The following is a 22,204-nucleotide window of genomic DNA, read 5'->3' on the forward strand; positions in this document are numbered from 1 at the left end:
CATTTTGCATTATTGAAACTTTTCTAGGAATATAAGAAAGACTTCAGCAAGAGAAGGCACTATGGTCCACTCTAATTGATGTTACTTAAGTTATAATGTATTCAACAAAAATTTAAACTGTATAGAGTGGGTTTCTCTTACCTTTTACTATTTTAAGTTTATTTAAAAATCTCTTCAATCAGGCAAGAATGTTTCTCTGATCAAAACAACCAATGTTCAGTTATGAAACATTTGAATGTTTCTAGTTTGTAAACTTAGAAATAAAATATTAATTTTTAAAAGCTAAACTTAGTGTTGATGAACTTGCATTACATACTAGTTAACTGAAAATCATGAAATTATGTAAACATTTGTTGTAGTTAATATTATTATTAAATTATTTACAAAATTAACTAGTCTAAGTGCTTTCATTTTAGTAAGTGATATTATAAAGTACAAGTAGAAATCATAGGTTTACTTATTACTTCTGAAAATATTTAGAAGTAATTTTTATTCATATGTTCTAATTGTATGCCTTAGTTGAATTTAGATTATTCCTTCTAAGTTAGATTAGGGTGGTAAGATTTATGTTAGACTAAAATTTTCCTTTTGCTTTAGGCTAGTAATTAAATATCAAGTTCTTCATTTCAATTTTAGCAATATCAAAACACCAATAAAGATAAGATGATAGTATGACTGAAAACAGACTCTGACTGATTCATTCTACTATCATTTTTACCACCTCCTTATATTTATGATCTAATGTAGATTTACTAAAAAAGCTCCAACATCAAATCTTCAATTTTTAGGCATTCTAAGTCTACAGCAATGTCTTCACTATAATCTACATATTTAGCTAACAAATATTGCATTAAAAATATAGCTTATAAGAACACACATATGAATATATGAAGTGGTTGTGACGACCTACAGGTGAATAAAGAAAATGAATGATAGTTACTGTAGTTAGATTGAAATTGTATTGTTGAAACATTTTCTGTTTAGGCTTAATCTTTACATTCATCAGTTCATTTTCTGGGTGCTTTATTTTGCTGCTCATATTCTTTTAAACCTCAGTTTTTTTGTATTCAGTTTTGTTATAGTAATTATTTGTTTTTTTAATTTCTCACAAAGCTACTTGAGGGCTATCTGCACTAGCCATTTCTAATTTAGCAGTGTAAGACGAGAGGGAAGGCAGCTAGTCATCACCACCAACTGCCAACTCTAGGGCTACTCTTTTGCCAATTAATAGTGGGATTGACTGTCACATTATAATGCCCCCAAAGCTGAAAGGGCGAGCATATTTGGTGTGACGGGGATTCGATCCCACAACCCTCAGATTACAAGTCATGTGCCTTAACCATCAGGCCATGTCAGGCCTTTATTATAATTACTCTATACATTTACAATAGCTTCATTGATTGTCAGTCATATTTAAAAAAAAAAAAAAAATTTTACTCGTAGGTTTATTAATTCCTCTCAAATTATTTTTCTCTTTCTTTTGGTCTTCTTTTGATTTTTTATATCTTTTATATTGGCTTTATTTTAATTGTTTCATAATTTCCAGCAGTATTTGCATCTTAATTCACACCTATGTTGTCATCACCTTAAACAGTTGAAGTTCGAGTTTAGTCAAAGTTCTATTTTATATTCAGTAAAATAACCTTTATAACACAAGTGTTGGGAGAATTCTCTTTAGATTATTTTAGTAAAAAAGTAATGCTAAATTCAGTCTTTGTAATTTTGATAAATTATGTTTCTCCAATACTATTTGGTACAGGCATTATTTATTTTGATGTAAACTGTAAGCCTAATATACTAATAATCTTCAACAGCAGTTTGCTTGAGTTATAATAAACTTGACTAAACTGCTGATTATCTTAACCCTTTCACAACAAGCTTGGTTAATATGCACAAGTTTATATACCTATTTGCACAAGTTAAGTATTTATACTATAACTTTTGATGCAGTATGTGTATCTTTACAAAATTTGGTAGGTGTTTTCGTAAAGATTAAAGGTTTTTATGCACAAAAAACATTTTTAATGAAGTATTTTGCTAAAGATTTGTTTGTGAAAATACCGAGTCTCTTTTCATAACTAGTTTGAGTGTGAAGTGATGCTAGAATTGCTACAAATTATTACATGAAAATACAAATGTTTAATCTAAGGAGCTTGAGTCTCATAACATTATATATTTATATATATTTACCTTCCAGTTGTGCTCAGCTACCATTATAACTTGCGTTGATGTGGTGCATGTGTACTTGTATTACTTTAACCAATAATATAAAACTGACCTTTAGTTTTTAAAAAGTGACTCTGTCTTGGCTTTGTTTTATTAGATTAGTAATTTGTAATACATTGTTACACTTCAATAATTATACATTATATATGTATATAGATTATTACTATTTTGAAATAAGTCATTAAAATTGTGTTTTCTATATAGAAAAGCCACATTGGGCTATCTGTTGTGTCCACTGAGGGGAATCAAACCCCTGATTTTAGTGTTGCAAATCTGTAGACTTACTGCTGTACCAACGCGGGACTTCATTAAGATTATTTTTCATAAAATATAGAACAATAATGAAATAAAGTAAATAACTCTCTTTTAGATGACCTTTGAATGTGTTTGCTGCTGGTTATATGTTGCTAAGCCTTTTAAAATTTTGCACATGGAAGATATGAAACAAAACATTTTTTAGGTTTTATGTATATACAGTTGAATAGCCAAAAATCATAAATTACTATAATGACAGCATAGAATTCCACTATAATTTATCAAGCTTGGTAACTAAGCTGTATTAAGGTCTAAAATATATATGAATCATTTAGCAGACAACAATCTACATCCTTGTAATCTTGGTTGAAAAGAATGTGGTAGCTTTTCAACAAATTAAAATGGCTTAGAAAACCACTAGGGGCACATTCTAAGCTGTTGATTGGTTATTGATGTGTCATACATTGAAATAAGTGTATACAAGGGCCATTTCAAAAATGGAAAGAGATGAACTGGGCCATTGTGTTTGATTTAGTAACTTAGGCATATCTTATCAAAATCAAAAGGTACGAGGTTTTCATTTTATATTTTAACTTCTCAGTATTAGTCATTTGTGTTTCTAATTTGTACAAAGCTATAGACTTGGTATTTTGACATCACAAATATCTAATTTGAACCAGTGCTGCATTCAATTTACCATGACTTGTAAAAATCAATATTTAGGTGTGTTGTTTTAGTATTTATTTTTAAATTAAGAAATTAACTCATATATAATATCAAAATTTGAATTATAATCTACAGTTTGGTACCAAACCTACTGACATAAATTTAAAATAGTAGTTCAATAAGATTTTGAATGCATGTCAGTAGATGCAGTGACATGGCCTTTGACCCTTTACCTATCACAAAATAGTTAACATAAACCCTAACTCTTACATTAATAAATTTAGTTAAGTCTTCTCTTAATGAAAAATTACTCAATTCTACCACCTTGAATTGTTCACTGATTTCTCAAACTCTAATTTCTGAATAATTACATTCTCAATTTATTTTTCACTGACTGCTTATGTGTATAAATCATGTATTGTATTTAAATATTAATCAAAATTTTAAATTATTACATAATATATATGATTAACAGCTTGCTTTAGCAAATTTCTTAGTTAAAGCAATGAAAATATGTCTACATGCATAAATAGACACACACACACACACACACACACACACACACAACTATTGAATAACTGAATACATTTTGATCAAAGGCTCCAACAAGTTCAGAATTTTTCTGTTTGCAACTGAAAGTCATTGTTTCTTGTTTTATATTATGCTACCATGTGTGTCATTCTTGGCAGATGGTAGTCAAAATTTACTCACATGACTATGTCACGTCAAAAAGTAGGTGATGGAAGTTTGGAACTTAGGTGCATTGTAGCACACAAAAATACATGCAAAGAGATCATACATAAGGACTTGCTTCCAGTTTGTTTCTAAGCATATGAGCCAAAGAGGTAATTGTAATATACCAACTAATGTTAATTATATAGCACATGTTGTTCTGAAATGGAGAACTAATTTAATGATCTAATTGCCACAGTAAATAATTAAAACTTCAGAGAAAATAAGGTATTGGTTTATTAAATTGTTTAATCTGTGACAACTCTTCAACAATACACCAACACAATTTAAACTTTGTAGACTCCAAACCATTTCATTGTTTATGAATTAGATGAAACATAATGACTAACTAGTTAGAAAAAGTTCATATGAATTTTAACTATACATTAAACAAAAAAGTAAAAGAATATAGTCTTGTGTATTTATGTAGTTGGAACTAATGATTATAGCTGGGGGATTAGTAGAATTTGTTTACTGATTATAAAAGGAGCTTGCTATTTGATTGCATTTAACTAACCAATTATTTGTGCATGAGATGGATTGATAAACCAGTGTTTATCATGGTAGTCAGAGTACAGACAGTGCATTATTTAGCTTTAAATTTAACAACAAACAGAATATTAATATTTTGTTTATTTGGAAGTAATTGAATAACTGAAAATAATAATAGAAACCACAATTTTGATTAGTGATTATTGTATGAGTTATGGTATCAATGAATTAAGCTCAGAAAATTTGACTTAATCAAAAATAATAATATAACAGTAATAATAAAAAAGATTATATTACTTCCTTGTTTTTGTGACATTAATTTATTTAATCATAATTTTGATTACTGGGTAGTTGATGTAATTAGAAAAAAACCCTGTAATTTATGTGAAAACATGGACAGAATGACAAAGAAAAGGGAATATTGCATTTTCAGGAAGTCCAATGCATAACTTCATCTTAGAAATAGGTGCCATTAAAAAAAATATAAGATTTCTTTACTGTTAATACTGTGTTCTTGGTATGAAAGAAAATATCACAGAACAACAAGATCGCATTCAGAAAATAAAGTTGTTGTACTAGTAGGTCATGGTTGTAATTTTTTAATCTTGAAACTGAGATCTACTGCAGGATAAGGATTACATAGACCATGACAGTAAGTCAGTTTCTAACCACAGAAAATTTGCTACATGAAGTGATAAGGAAGGTACCATTTGTTTAATACATTGAGTGTCAGAAAATTTATTGCATGCATGGTTAATGTGATGTTATGACTTTGTACTTATGAAGATTTTTATCTTTACTAGTTTATTTGTATTTGGAATCAGTTGTGTCCTTGAGGGATATAAGAGGCCTCAACTGACACAAGTGTAGGTGAATGTAAAGGTATCACGGTATGAGTTTTATTCTACTGAAAATAGTAATAAATTTGAAGAAAAACAAATTTATCATTTAATAAATAATTTTAACTGAATTATAGTAAGCACAAATTAAATTTGATGTAGATTTTCCATTTTCATATGAAGAGATTGGTAAAGATAAAATTCAAATGTTTTACTGTCTTGTTAAAACACCAGACAAATTTTTTCCTATTTTGGTGTGAATGTCAAAGCTGGTGAAGCAATATCACAATTAATTATACCTGTTATAAGATTTTAGTATTAGGTAGGTTTGTTATGTGTTTTAACACTGTATTCTTAATTGAGTCCTTTATGAGAAAAATATGTGTAGAAATGGCTGTTTTTTGTTGTTTTTTGTGAACCTGACGATGACCAAAGAAGGTCAACGTTGTTCGCTCCTCTGCATAAAAATTTTCTCAACCCACACCAGCCATTTTTACATATATATTTTTCTCTACAAGTGGATCTTCTCATCATCACTGATTATTCAGTCCTTTATGGTTTTTCAAGAATACAAATGTATAATAACATTTCAACAACACTAAGTCTGCTACATCTGTTACCAATTATGTGTTTCACTCAAATAGCACTCTTTAGCAATGCCTCAGGTATAGTACTAATCCAAGATCTGCCAGAGGTGGTTAGTACTTTAGTATCATGGACAAGTGTCTGTATGTTGCTTTATGTAGTGGTAGAATCATTTATAAGAGTTTGAATGTGTCAGTGTTATCTTATTGTGTATTTGGCTTCAAGAAAGTAGTACAAAAATGCATATAATTTACACATTTATTTTTAATTTTCTGTGTGTATTGTTGTGAAAACCTTATTCTGTTCTTAGCACTGCCCCACACACAGCAATATACAAATAAGAAAGAAACGCATTTAAAAGAATAGGATTTTAAACTACAAATGTAAATACTTTGTAAATTCATGGTAAATACAGAAAATGAAAGAGTTGTTAGTCAGTTTATTTCATATTTTTAACCCATTTCATTTTATTATTTCTCTGTGAAGTCTAATAATCATGAAATTAAATACATTGTTTATGTAGAGAAACTTAGAGAGGTTCTAGAGATTATGCAAATAATATATGAAAAGTTTAAAATAAATACAAGTTATCGTGAAAATGACATTTCACACAAATATTTTTAAAAATTGATTTGTGTATATCATACTTTTCAAGTGTGCTGAAAGATTGCCAGTATTTGTGAAGATACATAGAATTATGGTAATCATTATTTATGCAGTGCAGGCTCTTTTTCACTGCAGAAGCAACATTACTAATGATACATGAGATGTGTGTTCTTAGACTTACAGGTGGGTAAAGACTGTAAAACCAGTCTGAAAGGGAAATTACCAAGAAATGTCTTAAATAAAACAAACAGAATAAGGTGTATCCTCAAGTTTACAAATTATTAAAAACATTGGTAGTTGTAGGTACTATTGGCACTTGTTATCAATTATAAATTTTACTAGTGATACATTGCTATGGAAACATTCATAATTGCAATATACACTTCAATGTAAACTCTTAATTATGGTTTACTTTCTTTTATGTATGATGTATCTCTTTGGAAAAATAGTTATTTTTATAATGTGCAAACCAGTTGGCACACCAGTTCATATTGCATTGTATTAGTGATAGTACATCCATAGCTGATACATGTAAAATAAAAAAAATATGCATATCTTTCAAAAACCTGGATATACTAACTATCTGGAATGCTGATTCAGACTTCCTGGCAAGGTAACTTTTTTTATGTAGGCATAAGAAGAGATGCACAATTGGAATGAATCAGTTTGTGCTCTTAATTAAATAAACTTCTGAGTGACTCACATGCACTCTCTTTTTATCCCTCTGTATTTTTCTTTCCACGTATACTATATAACATATTAGTTGGTAACAATTGTAAATGCCAGGACCTGTTAGAACCCCTATTTGTCATAAGATCTGATGTTTTGAACCCACTATTAGCCCTTTTATTCTTATCAAGAAAGGTACTTTTAAATTCATATCCTGTTGTTATTCATGGTAGCATTGATCTGCAATTAGCAGTTGTTTGTTTACACAGACAAGGTCACAGAGAACTTTACGTAACCCTGTTGGCTTCTGTGGTTTTGATTATTTAAATTTGATTGGCCAAGACTAGTGATGTTATGTGTACAGTGATATATTTTCAGATTATATTGTTGTATATAGATATATTTATTAAAAACTCATGATGGTGAACTGTGACCCACCAGAACATTTAATATATTTTATATAAAGCTTCAATATTTTTAATGTACTGTGTACTTTGACAAGTTGTTTAAACAAACTTTTTGATAAATAATTTTGACACAAGTGCTGTGGTCCTATTTATTTTTTTTGGACTTCAAATATTGGTAACTAAGAAACAGTCTGTTTAAAGTTTAAATTACAAAATTATATGAGCAAATTCAGACTAGCAAATTTGATTGTGAACTAAAGTAATTTCATGAACTACTTTCTCTATGATGCGAGTTGAGAAGGGACGCCATATTGGAGGTTGTCAGAGTTTAGCAGCACACTCACCATGTCTTGCGTTAGCTAATAGTTTAGTCAATACAAATTAACTTTTATTGTCAAATTCCATAAACAAAGAATTGAGGGCTGTTAACAGTCCTTTTGCATTTTTCAAACATAAAGGACTGAGACTGAATAATGAATTTAATGTTAGAAAATATAATAGACTTAATACTAATATACTATTGCAAGCATAATTAATTATAATCATGCTTCACTAGCTTAGAAAAGTGTTCACACTGCAAAAGTTGTTGCAACAAATTGCTTATATAAATAATGTTCTGACTACTATTATTTTTTTTATTCAACTGTTGTAGTTATTTCAACTAAGTTCTGGTTACAGAGGAAGCTATGTGCTGTGCAGGTGTTCCAAACTTGAGAATTGTGATATTGGTTTTAGGGTGCCAAAGCATAAAAATATTCTTTCTCAAATGTTTCTGACATTTGAAATAGTATGCATTTGTAATTGTAATGAGAACAAAATAGGCACCATTAACCTGAAAGACAGTGAATTAACCTACATTTATGGATTTGTTAGGTGTGGTCCTTAATCAAAGTATGCAATAACTCATGAAGGGGAGTGTTCTAGAGCCAAGAAAGTTGGGGAAGTCATCGACTAAAGTTCTAAGATGTTATGCAATCTTATGTTGAGTATAAATTAATGTTCTGATACAAATGTTGGAAAAGGCAATAACAATTTATTTGGAAATTTTGACCACTGTGGTTTTTCATTGGTCTGTGTTTGGACTTTTGTTAATTATCCATGTTAATAATTTGGATAACAGTTTCATAGTTAACATTATTTCTAAATTTGTTCGTGATATTAAATTGCTTCAAAGTGCTAATTTTTTTGATAATGTTTCTTTTATGCAGAAGGACCTTTTGTATGCATAGCCCAGAACATAAAAGGTTTGATTCACTTGGAGTTATAGAAGTTTAGAAAAAACTTGCTTCTAGTGTGAAAGTAGAATAATGATATGTGAACTTAGAGGGAGTGTACTTCATTACAAAAGGTGTAGCTGTCATAAAAAGAACTAATAGAGTACTATGTTCTATTTATAGAAGTTTGAATTTAAGAGCAAGAATATTACTGTAATCTTATGAAACTAAGACTGTTTTGGCCCTTCTTCAAGAATGTTATCAGCATGTTAGAGAAAACATAGACACTACTACGATAGTTAATTTTAAAAACATATTAGTTTGTTATAAAGAGAAGTTTTGTAATGTGACTTTCCTTGTAAGTGTTAAAGTTGAGAAGTATAAACTGTTATTAAACATTATTTTTAAAGTATAAATTGATGAAGAAAATTTTAAGAGGTCTTGAGAGAATTGTAGGAAGTTATTCAAATGGTGGTGTTATTCAGTTACTAATGGTGTGTGCTGGAAGAGAAACACCACATGTTAGGAATTCTTTGAAAGGAACAATAGTGATAGTGTTTAGCAGTCTGCATACAACAGTATTTCCTAACTTATTAATGTGGGACTCATGATAAAAGAAATACATAATACAGTGATTATTCTTGAACATATTGATAGGGAAACTGAAGAGCTGGATTGTTGAACATGATAGAGAAACTAAGGTTCAAGGTGTATGTTGTGAATCTCTAAAGCAAACAGTTAATGGCTTAAAGTTGTAAGACAAAGACTATCCTTGATGACAAGAAACCCACTTGAAATAAAAAATGTATCTCGGAGCAGCTGGTAAGTGTATTAACGTTGTTGATAGGGAGAAAACGATGTTTTGACCTTCCTAAGCCATCTAACCTGAAGATGACCTAGGAAGGTCAAAACATTGTTCTCTCCTTATCAATAGTGTTAATAACCATACTCCTGTTTATAGGTAAAATTATAAAGAATCAAATATGCATATTATAAATATTAAGTTAAAGAAGTTATTTTTTACTAAGGTTATTGCTGCTGGAGATAATTCTAACAAGTGATTTGTTTTTTCTTCACAAGGAGAAAAAAGAACAATGATAATTTTGTCAGTTTTTCTTTGCTTTACTTCACATACTGTTCTTGACATCTTGAAAGAGTACTTAGATCTGTTCAGAATCATAAGAGGAGGGACATTCCAGCATTGGAAACAACTGTGACAGTTCTCCAGATGTAGCCAAAGGTTTGCTCTTGTAATACAGTCATGGCATTGTTATTCCATCCTTTGTAAACGTGGCTAGAGTTATTACTGTATCTCCAGATAAGAACTCATCGGAGGTTTAGGAATGGAAATAGAAGTGTCCTTTTCACATTTTCAGAGTAACAAGTAGCTTGGTGGATGTGTGGGGTAATTTGTAGGTGTGGTGGAAATTATAGACTAGGTAGTGTTAATTAGAAGAATCTTTGAGGAAGCTGTAAGTATATCCATTAAAGGTAAGCTAAACTTACATAGTGGTGAGGGAGCTTTCAGTACCAGAAATCAAGAAATTGATAACTAGGGTAATGAGGAGTTTGGAAATAAGATTTAGAGAGCAAGTTAAAGATTATTGTAGTGTATTCAAAATTCAGGGTCATGATTAAAATGCAAAACTTTGACATATATGATGGGAATTACTGAAAATTAGATTTTGAAAACTTATAATTGGAATCATTTTGAAATTCTATATTATAATTCATTTGGTATTGATTAACTTTTTTAAAAATTAAGTGACACTTTTTGTGAGCAATGAACTGCAAATTATTTGGATTGAAGATTCAGAATGATAGTTAAGAGGTTGAATGTTTGAGTTACAGTCAGTGGTTTCAATTTTGTAAAGTCCTTAGTTGACAATTATTATTATAGGCTATCTGATAAGATGGACAGGGATAATTTGCTAATGGTTGCTACTAATAAGATTCATCATCATCAGGTGTCATCTGCTCAGAGCAAGTTGGCAATTATGAAGAATTGTTATTCTCTTCTTTTTGCCATTTTAACACAGTTGCTATATGATATTCCCATCTAGTCTTTGATGTTATTCCATACATTTCTTGGTCTGCCTTTTCCTCATTTCCCACTCATTTTTCCTTCTAGCAACATTCTTTGTATTCAATTATTCTAATTGTATGTTCAAACTACTCACCTTTTTTTTCTTGACAACACTGTTTGTTTAGTTTTCATCATTTCGAATACTTCGTCATTTGTATTTTGTTCTGTTAAAGATATTTCCAGTACTTTGCTGAAGATTCATTTTTCAAATGATCTTTTTTAGGAACTGCTTCACATATTCTCCACATTTCAGCACCGTACAGTATGGCCGACAACACGCAGCATTTGACAAGTTTTGTTTGTGCTGTTATGTTAATATTTCTTGATGTTAATATTTTTGACATCTTGTTAAATGCACTCCTGGCTATATCTGTTCTTCTTTGAATTTCCACTTTCCTTTTCTCATCCTCAGTGCTTACATGTCCCAAATATACAAACGTTTAAATTTATTAGATTGATTCTAGGTATATTTTGGTTCTTAGTTACCATTATTGATTTGGTCTTTTTAGTATTAATCTCCATTTCATATCTTTTCCTCTTTCATTTACTAACTGTTGTATATATCTGATATACATGTAGTTAATAGAACTGTATCATCTGCATATCTTAATTTGTTGTTTTTTTCCACTGATCACTGTTGCATTTATACGTTCTATTTTTCTAAATGCTTTTTTCTGTGTATGAGTTGAACAGAGTAGATGACAATACATATCCTTGTCTTACCCTTTCTTGATCTTCAATTCTGGTGTTGTTACTCCCTGTTCTGTTCTTACTACTGCTGTTTGTTCCAAATACATCTTTGTGACACTCTATATATTTTTTTTATGAGTTCCTATTCCTTGTAAGCATTCTATCATCTAAGTATTTTACCCTATCAAAAACCTTAGTATGATCTATGAAGCATGTATATAAATTTTATTTGTCCCTCCATGGCGTGCATGTTCAGAGATTGGTTTCAGATTAGAAATAGTTTCCCTTGTGCCACACCTTATGAGTTGCTTACTTCATCGTCTATTTTGGTTGCTATTTGTTTCTGTATTACTTTCAATGGTAGTTTGAAAATGTGACTCATTAAAGTGATTGTTCTGAAGTCTATACAGTTCTATCCCTTGGATATTTTTGGTAGTGAAACAAATATACGATTGTGTCATTTCTAGTGTTATATACTATATTACATTAGTTGGTTATATTAACGCTGTAATTATCTAATTCTTTCAACATTTCTGCTGATAAATCATCTGGTCTAGTTGCCTTTTCAATCTTCATTAAGGTTAGAAGTTTCTGTACTTCATCTTTAAGAATGGTTTGTTCGGTGTTGCTCCAGTGTCTGCAATTGGTTCTCTGTACTCGCCATTATGTAATTCCATTATGTACAATAAGATTACTAATGAAATATTTATGGGATATTGTAGTTTTATATATTGATTAGGTTGTACTGAGGCAAATAGTGAAGAAAGAGTGATTTCATGCAATGATTTGGGATGGATTTCCCATTTCAGATGGTCAGCAGGCTAACTGAAGGGGGAGAGATGCTATTTCAAATTTTATGTCAATTTCTAAAGAAGATGTGTTTGCAAGAGGGGAAGTGGGAAAACATCTGGGGAATTGTGCTCATTGTATAATTAGACCTGACATTGTGCTGTATGATGATGTAAAAAAAAATGTTGATGCTGTAAGATAAGATTTATCTGAAGTGATTAGGCATAATGAGTTGAAAGATTGTCAAAAAGATTTAAAAATAAATTCCTTTAAATCAAGATAAGCATGCTCCAAAAAAAAAAGGAAAATACAATGGGAAAGACTAAATATAATTGGCTCACTAAAGGCTTAAGGTAAAAAATCAGGAATATATATCTTAAACATAAGACATTTAACAGATAAGATTGAGTACTTACAATGCTAGATAAAAGTTAGAGATTTGGTTATAAGAAACTTATGGGAGGACTTATGAAAAACAAATAAAATGTTAAAACTAACTCCTCAAAAATTTTAAGTATATTAAAGGTAAGTAAAATGAGCACAATTGGGTCCTTAAAAGAGTTTATGGAAAGTATTTTAAGTTAAAAGTATAAATTTATATAGTTTTGTTTAATGAAGGGAAGATATTAGCCATAATCTTGAACTTGAGAAATATTGTAATTTTCTGAAGTATGTACATATTATTCCTTTGGTTACAATTAGAAAGGCTTGGAGAATAAAAGTCAAGCTACAAGATGTTAAAAATCCTCTAACTCAAACAAAGAGCTTGCTCCTGAAGAAGAAAGATCCACCTTTTAAAAGTGTTTTGGTTACAAGGTTTTCTGTCATTTTGTGTATCAAGAGTTATTAAAACTACGTGTTTTTCTGACATCAATAAAGGAACAGGGTCACACAGATATTTCCCTCAGGTTTGTAAAAGGAGAAAGAGTTTGTATTTTTTTATGTGGTTATATAGAATGGCAGGTGCTTGAGAATCGGTTGTTAAGGTTGCTCCTGTATCTGTAGGGAATTATAAGCATTGCCCTAGCATTATGGGCAGTTTGATCTTATTTCTGTAGTGGGAAACATTTTTAGTTTGATAAAAGTTTATATTAAAATCATTTAGTGAAATGTATCATAAACAAAAGACAAGATGAGTTAATCAAAGAGAACTCCTGACTTACTAGTCTTTTATGTAGGATATTACTTGTTATCTGGATGATCAACAGAACATTTAATTAGTACACATAGATTTTCAAACACGTTTTGATAAAATTCCATGTAAAAGATTAGGAATAAACTCATATCGATAAGAACCAAGGAAAAGTTATTGGATTGTAGGATGGTTGGGTAGGGAAAGTAAAATACTGTTATCATAGTCCAGTGAAACTGGGCTCTTATTACTGAAGGAGTGCTTTAGGGGTTGTTCCTTGCATTCGTGCTTTTTCTTATTTACATTAAAGATATTACTAGAAGAATAATTACTAAAGTTATTAATGGTGATTTTAAACTTTTGGGCACAGTGTTATGGAGATTAAGATATTGCACAATAATTTGGGCAAATTTTTAAGTTGTACAAATATTTGGTAAGTGACCCATAATTTGGATCATATGTCTATAAAGTAGAACCTACTCAATAGCATAACTGAAGAAAAGTTGAAAAGTGGTGACATGTTGCAAATGCCATACTTTGTTCTTTTGTTATTAGTGAAGGTAATAGTTTTATTGTGTATGTATAGACAAATTTATTACAGGTTGAAAGAGGTTATCTGTGCTTAAATCTCTAGACCTCACTTGAAATACTGTGCACAGTTCTAATCTTATCTAAGAATAGATTCTAAGTTTATGGAGAAGGGATTCAAAGGAAGTCTACAGATAGCAAGGTTATCTTTTAGGAATGGATTAATATTTCTTAATGTGTTTTTGTTGTGGATCATTTTAATGGGAGAAGGGAGTTTTTTTTGGAAAGGATGGTTTACATTTAAAGAAGGTAGGGACTGACTTGTTTGCAAGGGCTAATAACTCTGCTGTAAGGGAAGTTTTAAACTTGGACTAAACAGTGGTGAGGGGGTAAGATAAATGCAGATAAATGTTGACAAAAATTTAGCATAGGAAATGAGTATAGAAGTAGTTCTAAGGATATACTTAATTGTTATTATTGTAATGCTACATGGTGTTCAGAAAGTCACCGTGCAGTTTTGTAATCATATGTCTATTCAGTCTATTTCAAGCCAGCAACTGATAGCAGTGTTTAGAAACAAAATAAGAAGGATCCAAGCTTGTATTGATGCCAACGGGGGTCACTTTCAACATTGTTTATAATTGTCATTCATATTTACCTCCTGTATTCTATATTGAAACATATCTATTAATAAATATGTAAGTGCACAGTGACTTTTGAACACCCTGTAGAAGTATGAGAAATAAATTAGATGACTTTAGATTGCTGGTAGGAATATTGTATTAATTAAAATTAACTGAAACATGGTTAAATGTAGATGTTACTGATGACAAATTTCTTTGAAATACAGGGATATATTATGAGTACTAAAGAGAGGGGAGGAGTGGCTTTATAAGTAAATTGCGAGTTGCATCCTTTTGAAGTTGAGCATATGAAAGATAATGGCAAGGGGATTGAATCCATTTGGGCTTCTATTAGTGGATATAAAAGGAAAAGGCTTTTATTGAGAGCTGATAACAGGCCATTAGATGATATTGATGAATTTGAGAAACTTTTGCAGTGATATGATTTCAGCTGTTAATGAGGTAATAATTAGGAGTGGATTTAACTTAATAAATTGGGAAATGCTAGAGTCAAAATGTGAGGGAGAAAGATTTTTGGGAATTATTCAAGATGTTTTTCTTCTACTAGGTTTCTTCAGCAACAGGAGAAACAATAGTTGAAAAGTGGCGTTTAACTGCAAGTGATCATTGCTGTATTAGGTTCATTGTTTTGGTGCATATGGATATCGGGAATAATGATATTCTGGTTACATATTTCAAAAACAGATTTTGAAGGGATATGACAAGATTTATTTATAGGTGTAGTGGATATATCAATTAACTGGATAGAAGAGTGGCTGTTTGTAAGAAAGCAAAGGGTTTTTATAAATGGAGTTCAGTCAAACTGGTTTAATGTTACAAGTGTGATAGGTTAGGCCTGGTTTTAGGACCTTTTCTCCTCTTGATTTGCATCTCAATGAAATAGATAAGAGTGGCTATTAAGTTATTTAAATTTGCTGATGATTTTAAGTTCTTGTCTGTTGCTGGCTGTGAGGAGGCTGTTGATCCTTCACAAAAAAGATTTAGATCATTTATTGAGTTGGACAGATGGGTTTTGACAATAATAAATGCAAGATAATACATGTGGTTTATTATAAATTGAATTATAAGTATAATTTGGATGGTTATAACCTTAACCCTATTGAGATGGGCCTTCCTATGGTCCCAGGTCAAAAACTGTGTTGTTGCATTTGTTGACGTGCAGTCAAAATTTAATTGGATGACTATTTTATGAATTTACGTTTATATATACATTTGGTGTCACATTAGAGATTATAATTTTGTTGCAGAGTCAACATTCTGAAAGAAAAATAAATTGCAAGAAAATCTTTAATTAAAAAAAATCTTAATACTTAATTCTAAACCTGGTATTTTGTGAATGAAAACTAATGTTTACCACCAATCTGCAAAATTTTGTAAACATTTGCACACATTATCAAAAACCATAGTATAATTACTGTCTCGAATGCTTTCAGGGTTATAAGCTGGGTGCATTCCACTCAACCTGTAATGAAAAGGTTAACAGTGTTATGAAAGAAAGAGATCTTGGTGTAGTAATTGATCAGTATCTTAAGCTATCCAAGCAGTGTGCTGTTGCTAATGGTAGGGCAAATAGGATTTTAGGCTTATCTGCAGAAATTTTGAATATCAGTTTAAAGAGGTTATAATTTCATTGTATATGTTACTGGTTAGGCCACATTTACAGTATTGCATTCAATATTGGGCTCCTTATCTTTGGTAGGACATTGAATTGTTTGAAAAGATTCAGAGAAGGGCTACTAGAATAGTGCCTGGGATGGAGGGGTTATCATATGAAGAGAGGTTAAGATCTCTGAAATTTTCTCTCGAAAAAAGAAAGGTTAGAGAGGATCTGATTGAAATATTTAAGATTTTAAAGGGAATTGGTGTTGATATATAACCTTTATCATACTTAATGAAGAGTCAGCTGTAAATATTGGCATGGTTGGAGTTACCTACAGCTAAGATCATTTATTTAACAGGGTGGTTGGCCTGTGGAATGGGTTACCTTGTGATGTTGTGGAGGCAGTGAGTTTAAGATAAAGCTTGGTAATTATAAGAATAAGGATTGTCTTTGATGTTTATTTATTTTTATTTAATAGTTTTAGTTTACTGGATGGGGGCAGCTTAAATGGACCAGTAGGTCCCTTGTCCCTAAACATTATCTTATTGAAGTTTACATAATCTCTTGGTAGTTAGATAGGATAGAAGCTTCTGATTTCTTTGTGCCACATTCTGAAAGTAATAGGATGAGAGATCACAAGTTCAAGATTTCAAAAAGACAATAGATTTTATTATTTTTCTGACAAGATTGGTGGCTTAAGGAATGAATTGCCATTGATCATAGGAGAGGTTATCATGTTAAGGTGATTAAAAGGATAATTCATGAGTTGTAAAAGATAAATATGTAAATATTTTTGATTTTCGTTTTCAAGAATGCATTTGGAAGTCGCTCTTCATGCTTATGTTAAACAATAGAAATGTACAAGCTTACAGTTTTAGAATTATAGGAGAAATTTTGCTGATCTGTAGAAAGCTTTTCGAGATAATTACTTGTAACTCTAACTATATTTAATAATATCTGAAAACTTTATAGTAAGTAGGGTTGAAGATTCTTAAGCCTGATGAGGGTGAACACCTTGTACCTAAAATTTTTTATACGTTTTTCTTAAGAGTAGTTGTAACAGAAGATTTGAATTTTGCTATTTTATTTGCACACTGAATAACCTTATACAATCCACTCACTACATTTATGAGTCTAACCCTGTTTAAAGTAAGCTTAGAAGTAATTGGGAAAAAAAGTTTGTTTTGAATTTCGCGCAAAGCTACACGAGGGCTATTTGCACTAGCCGTCCCTAATTTAGCAGCGTAAGACTAGAGAGCAGATAGCTAGTCATCACCATCCACCACCAACTCTTAGGCTACTCTTTTACTAATGAATAGTGAGATTGATAATCACATTATAACGCCCCCACGGCTGAAAAGACGAGCATGTTTGGTGCGACGGGGATTCGAACCCACGACCATCGGATTACGAATCGAGTGCTTTAACCACCTGGTCATGCCGGGCCTTGGAAAAAAAAGATACTTGTGTGATTATTCTTCTCTCAAACACAGTTAAAACGAGATACAAAATAGCGTGGAATAAAAACAGTTCTCAAAATACATTGCATTTAGAAGAAAGTGTTAAGCTTTGCTAGAATTAATTAGAAATTAGTGGATAATATTTGAGGAATACCATTATTATTTATATTGCTTGATATCAATACGCCTTTGAACTCTAAAATGTTTAGTAGACTTGCATATTAATTACGTTAAGTCGTTGAACGGCTTCAATTTTGCGAAATGTTTATTTTATAGACTTGGTTTAACCAACTTGATATCATTTAGGTAGGAAAGAAAATTGAATTTTTACGTGTTTTTTTTCTCATTACTGCTAAATCGTCGTAAGGTTTAAAACTAGGTTTTATTGTTTGGTGAAAGGTGATTTTTTTAACTTGTGACATCACGTGAATGATGATGACTTAGGTTTACAAGCTCTCGGTAGGGGAGTATTGACCCCCTTCGTCTCGTGTCGTATTCTAAACTCGTACGTTGCAATATATCGTGTGGTTCGTAAGTAGGCGTGATCGGAACATTGAAATAGATGGTTACTAACCAGCTCCTTTTACATAATCCCTTGGCGCTTTTATCCATGAGGGTAGCGTGACGTTATATTATGTACGCAACATTCAGGTCTGGACTTCGATTCTGTAACAGCAGTAACCTTATATTATATACGCGAAATACAGGTCGGTTATTCGAGAAATTACTTTATCTTCTTGAACATAGGACTGTAAGAAGAATAAAAATATTTAAGATTGTAAAAATCGAACGCACAATACAGTATTCCCTCGCTATTCGCGGGGGTTACTTTCTTAACCCCCCGCAAATAGCAAAAAACCGCGAATATTGGATGCAGTTTTAAAACTTCTATGTATGAGATTATATACGGTACTAAATGCTTCCCAGACACTTTCACTCATTCATACAGTAATAATGTAGTAATATTGCATGCAGTCATGTATTTCACTAATGTAGTAATGATAATGTAAACACATTTTAATTTTGTACTGCAACAATATTTTAATCAAAAAAGAAACGTACAGAGTATAGTTACCCATACTGTATTACTGTACCGTAAAGTCATTTTCTATGCCTACAACACGTATTAGAATTGACAGAAAGTGGAACAAATTTAAAGGCAATCTTAGACAGATACAGTACGCACAGTTCAGGTAATAATAATACAGTACAGTACAATTCAGTAATAATTGTTCGATAAAGACGTCAATCGATAAAACTGCTTGAGAGAGTAAATACAGACATACCCTCGAAAAGCGCTTTTAGTCTCTATGACCTACAAAAACCCGGTTTACCGAGCATTCGTTTTTATGACGTTATGACGCTAGCCTGGTATACCGGCATACGATGCGATAGGGTTAAGAGCCTAACCCGCGAATATGCGGGGCCGCGAATGGGGAACCGCGAATAGGTGAAGGTATACTGTATATAGTGGATTTTAGATACTTTGTGATTCCGTAGCACAATATTTCTTTAATAGTTGTTTGTTAACAGAAAAAGATGGCATTTTGCCAATATAGAGTGAGTGACATGTTTATTGTCGAAACCCGTCAATTTTATGTTCAACCGTGTGCATTTAGGTAAATTACGGCGGAAACAGCAATTTGTAAATATTGTATATATCGTTTGACGTACGTAACACGGACATATTTATGGGCCGTATATGAAAATAACCGGGGCAAGTTAGCATCTTAGATAGTCTCATATCTTCGAGACATTTAAGCGGAAAACTAAATGAATGGACATCGCAAATATATAGTTGATTTTAGGCGTAGTTATGGTGTGCGTATTGTTTTCTACTGAGTAGCTAAATATGGATTTGTCTCTAAGAGCTATTTAAAAATAATTGCTTTGCCTCATTCAAAACAGTTATTTACTGTTAAAAGTTATTGAAAAATTATGGTTTATATGATCATCACTTAGCAAAATTGTGATATTTGCATTTTTATATAAAAACGGTTTAAATAATTTAACGTTTCACTTTCATACTAGCTACTTAAGATGTCTGTTAAGTAAGGAAAAACACTAGCGCAAAACTACATCATTTGTGTTAACGAAAGGTTGATTTGAACAAGCCATTTAAAAAAAACCAAAAAACTATATATTGTATTTTTGCGTTGTATGCTAACGGCAGATGAAAATTAAGGTAATGAGTGAAAATGAATGTTTACAAACCTGAAAAAATAGTTCCTACAACTGTTGGTGTATTAATCTTGAGTATCAGGTGTGTTTGATGTCTGCAGTCTTTAGAAAGTTGTAGTATAGAAGAAACTGAGCAATCAACAGTACTGTTAAAATATGTTTATCAGAGAATCTGACAAGATTACTGAGACTAGTTGTTGCTAACCTTTCCAAAAATTAATTGTTCAGTGATAAAAAGAAAGCTTTGTTTATGATAAGAGAAGTGTTGTCTTTTGATATTTTACTAAAAGCTTAAGAAACTTCAGACCAGAAGAAATAAATCATTTGTCCTAAGTGTAAGTATGTACTGTAATTTATAGTTATATTTGATTTTTGTTTTACCTACTTACATCCATACATATATAATATGTGTATATATATTTTTAATTTGTTTCAATCTTGTTTTTGGCTATAACAAACTAACAGTAGTCAAGAGATTTGGATTTGGTGTTTTTCATGCAGTCTTTTGATTTTGTTTTACTGAACTCTTAGTATTAATATTCTCTTTACACACACATCTGTGTAACCTGACAAACATTAGTGTTTGGTTTTACAAGATGCATCTGTTTTAAAACAAAAGTGACTCATGGAAGAAGAGTGATCATAAATACTTTATATCTTTGTTTATGGTAGTTTTACAAAGTAAATACTTTATATCTTTGTTTATGGTAGTTTTACAAAGTAAATACTTTATATCTTTGTTTATGGTAGTTTTACAAAGTAAATACTTTATATCTTTGTTTATGGTGGTTTTACAAAGTAAATACTTTATATCTTTGTTTATGGTAGTTTTATTATCCATTATTTTAAATGTACTTACTTTTTTGTGTTTACCCTTTTATTGTATTTTCAGTTGTTGTAACCAATGCAGTGAAGAACCAAAGTTCAATTCTTCTGTAACTAGTACTTAAAAGGTTCACTAATATTTAGATTGAGTCAGTTTCTTCAGTTATATCTAGGTCTGCCCTTTAGCAGTCTTTATGAAATGAAATCAATTAGTATAGCTTAGGATACAAAACAATGTTACCTGCAGGAAGTATTGGCAACAGGTGATTAAATTACTCCTCTTAAGATTCCAATGGTAGTTTTTAATGAATTTTAACAGCTGTAATTCTCCTTTATAATAAATGGTTGAAGATACGTTTCATGTTAAGTTGTTTTTTTATCCCTAAATAAGTTGGAATATATGTGATAGTGAATATCTGTTTGACTCTAATACTCTGCATTACCCGTAAACTGATATTAACCCAGTAAACATTGTCACTGTGGGAAAACATTACCCACTTAAGTTAAAAATGTATTCTCAAGATAGCTGGTATTGATATTAAGACTTTGATCAAAATAAAATACAAGATGGCTTGAGAAGGTCGAAACATTGTTCTGTACTTTATTTTAATTAAAGTTTTAACATCCATACAAGCCATATTGAGAATATATTATTCACCATATGTTCTTTATCATTGTTGGGATGATCACTAATTTATTTCAGAACTCGTCCTCTGTTCATAATAATTATTAGTTTTTTTTAGTTTAGTAAAACAAAGGTTTAAAAGCAGTTGGAGTTTGTCCTTTTTATAATTGTTTTATATTTATTTATTCTTCTTGTCATATAAACACACGTAAAGAATTAAAGAATTTTGTGTTGATAAAATAAGATTAGTGGAGAAAACTCGTAACCATAAAATTATCAACTTGTTTGTATATTTTTCACAACTGGTGGAGTCCATGTGTTATATTGAGTAACAAAAAAAAGTACCCATCTCCAGTGATGAGAAAACTTTAAGTTAATCTATCAATTTAAATTTTTTGTGGACTTCAAAGTGGTTAATTGTGTTTCATTCTTGGTTTCACTCGTAACCAAAGATTTGAACTACTTATACCGCCCACAGTGTAAAGTAACTATTGAAGATGTCAGTCACACTAAGAGCTGCTCAACATTAATATACGCTAAGTTTACACTTTTGTTATTTAACTTTATTCACATCTTGAAATATGAATGATAGTATGGTTAATTACTAATAACTTACTGTAGAATATCCTGATTGTGGAATAAAATTTGGCATCAACATTATTCAGTAATGTTCTGACGTCATTTCAAAAGTGAATGCTGAGAATTGCCTGGGTACGCAGCTTTTCAAACAGGAGCCAGACGCCACGGTTCACAATATACATATGATTCAATTTTTTTTCTGTTACAGCACTCAACGCAAAAAAAAAAAAAAAAAGACAAAACTGTTAGATAAAATTACCCTATTTCTACTTAAATAAAAAATCCCATTAATTTCAGTGTTTTAAACATAACGACATTCTATTTTATTTATTTTTTGTAATGGAGTTTGAACATGAGTGACCCAAAAATGTTTA

General features: G+C 30.8%; 1 protein-coding gene across 19 annotated transcripts in view; it reads left to right on the forward strand.

Annotated features, from left to right (window-relative positions):
* Window positions 1-22,204, forward strand: part of LOC143253676 (protein hu-li tai shao-like) — a 114,278-nt gene that overhangs the window by 8,696 nt on the left and 83,378 nt on the right. For 2 of the 19 annotated variants that reach the window (XM_076507899.1, XM_076507913.1), the window contains exon 1: window positions 9,349-9,513. The exons of 15 other annotated variants lie outside the window; for them this stretch is intronic. The gene's annotated coding sequence lies outside the window, so the exon portion shown is untranslated. Of the gene's footprint in view, window positions 1-9,348; window positions 9,514-19,914; window positions 20,137-22,204 lie in introns of those variants that run through there. 2 more of the 19 variants (XM_076507901.1, XM_076507914.1) reach the window with 1 other exon arrangement.

The sequence above is a fragment of the Tachypleus tridentatus genome, chromosome 6 (genome assembly GCF_004210375.1).
Source record: "Tachypleus tridentatus isolate NWPU-2018 chromosome 6, ASM421037v1, whole genome shotgun sequence".
NCBI classification, from domain to species: domain Eukaryota; kingdom Metazoa; phylum Arthropoda; class Merostomata; order Xiphosura; family Limulidae; genus Tachypleus; species Tachypleus tridentatus.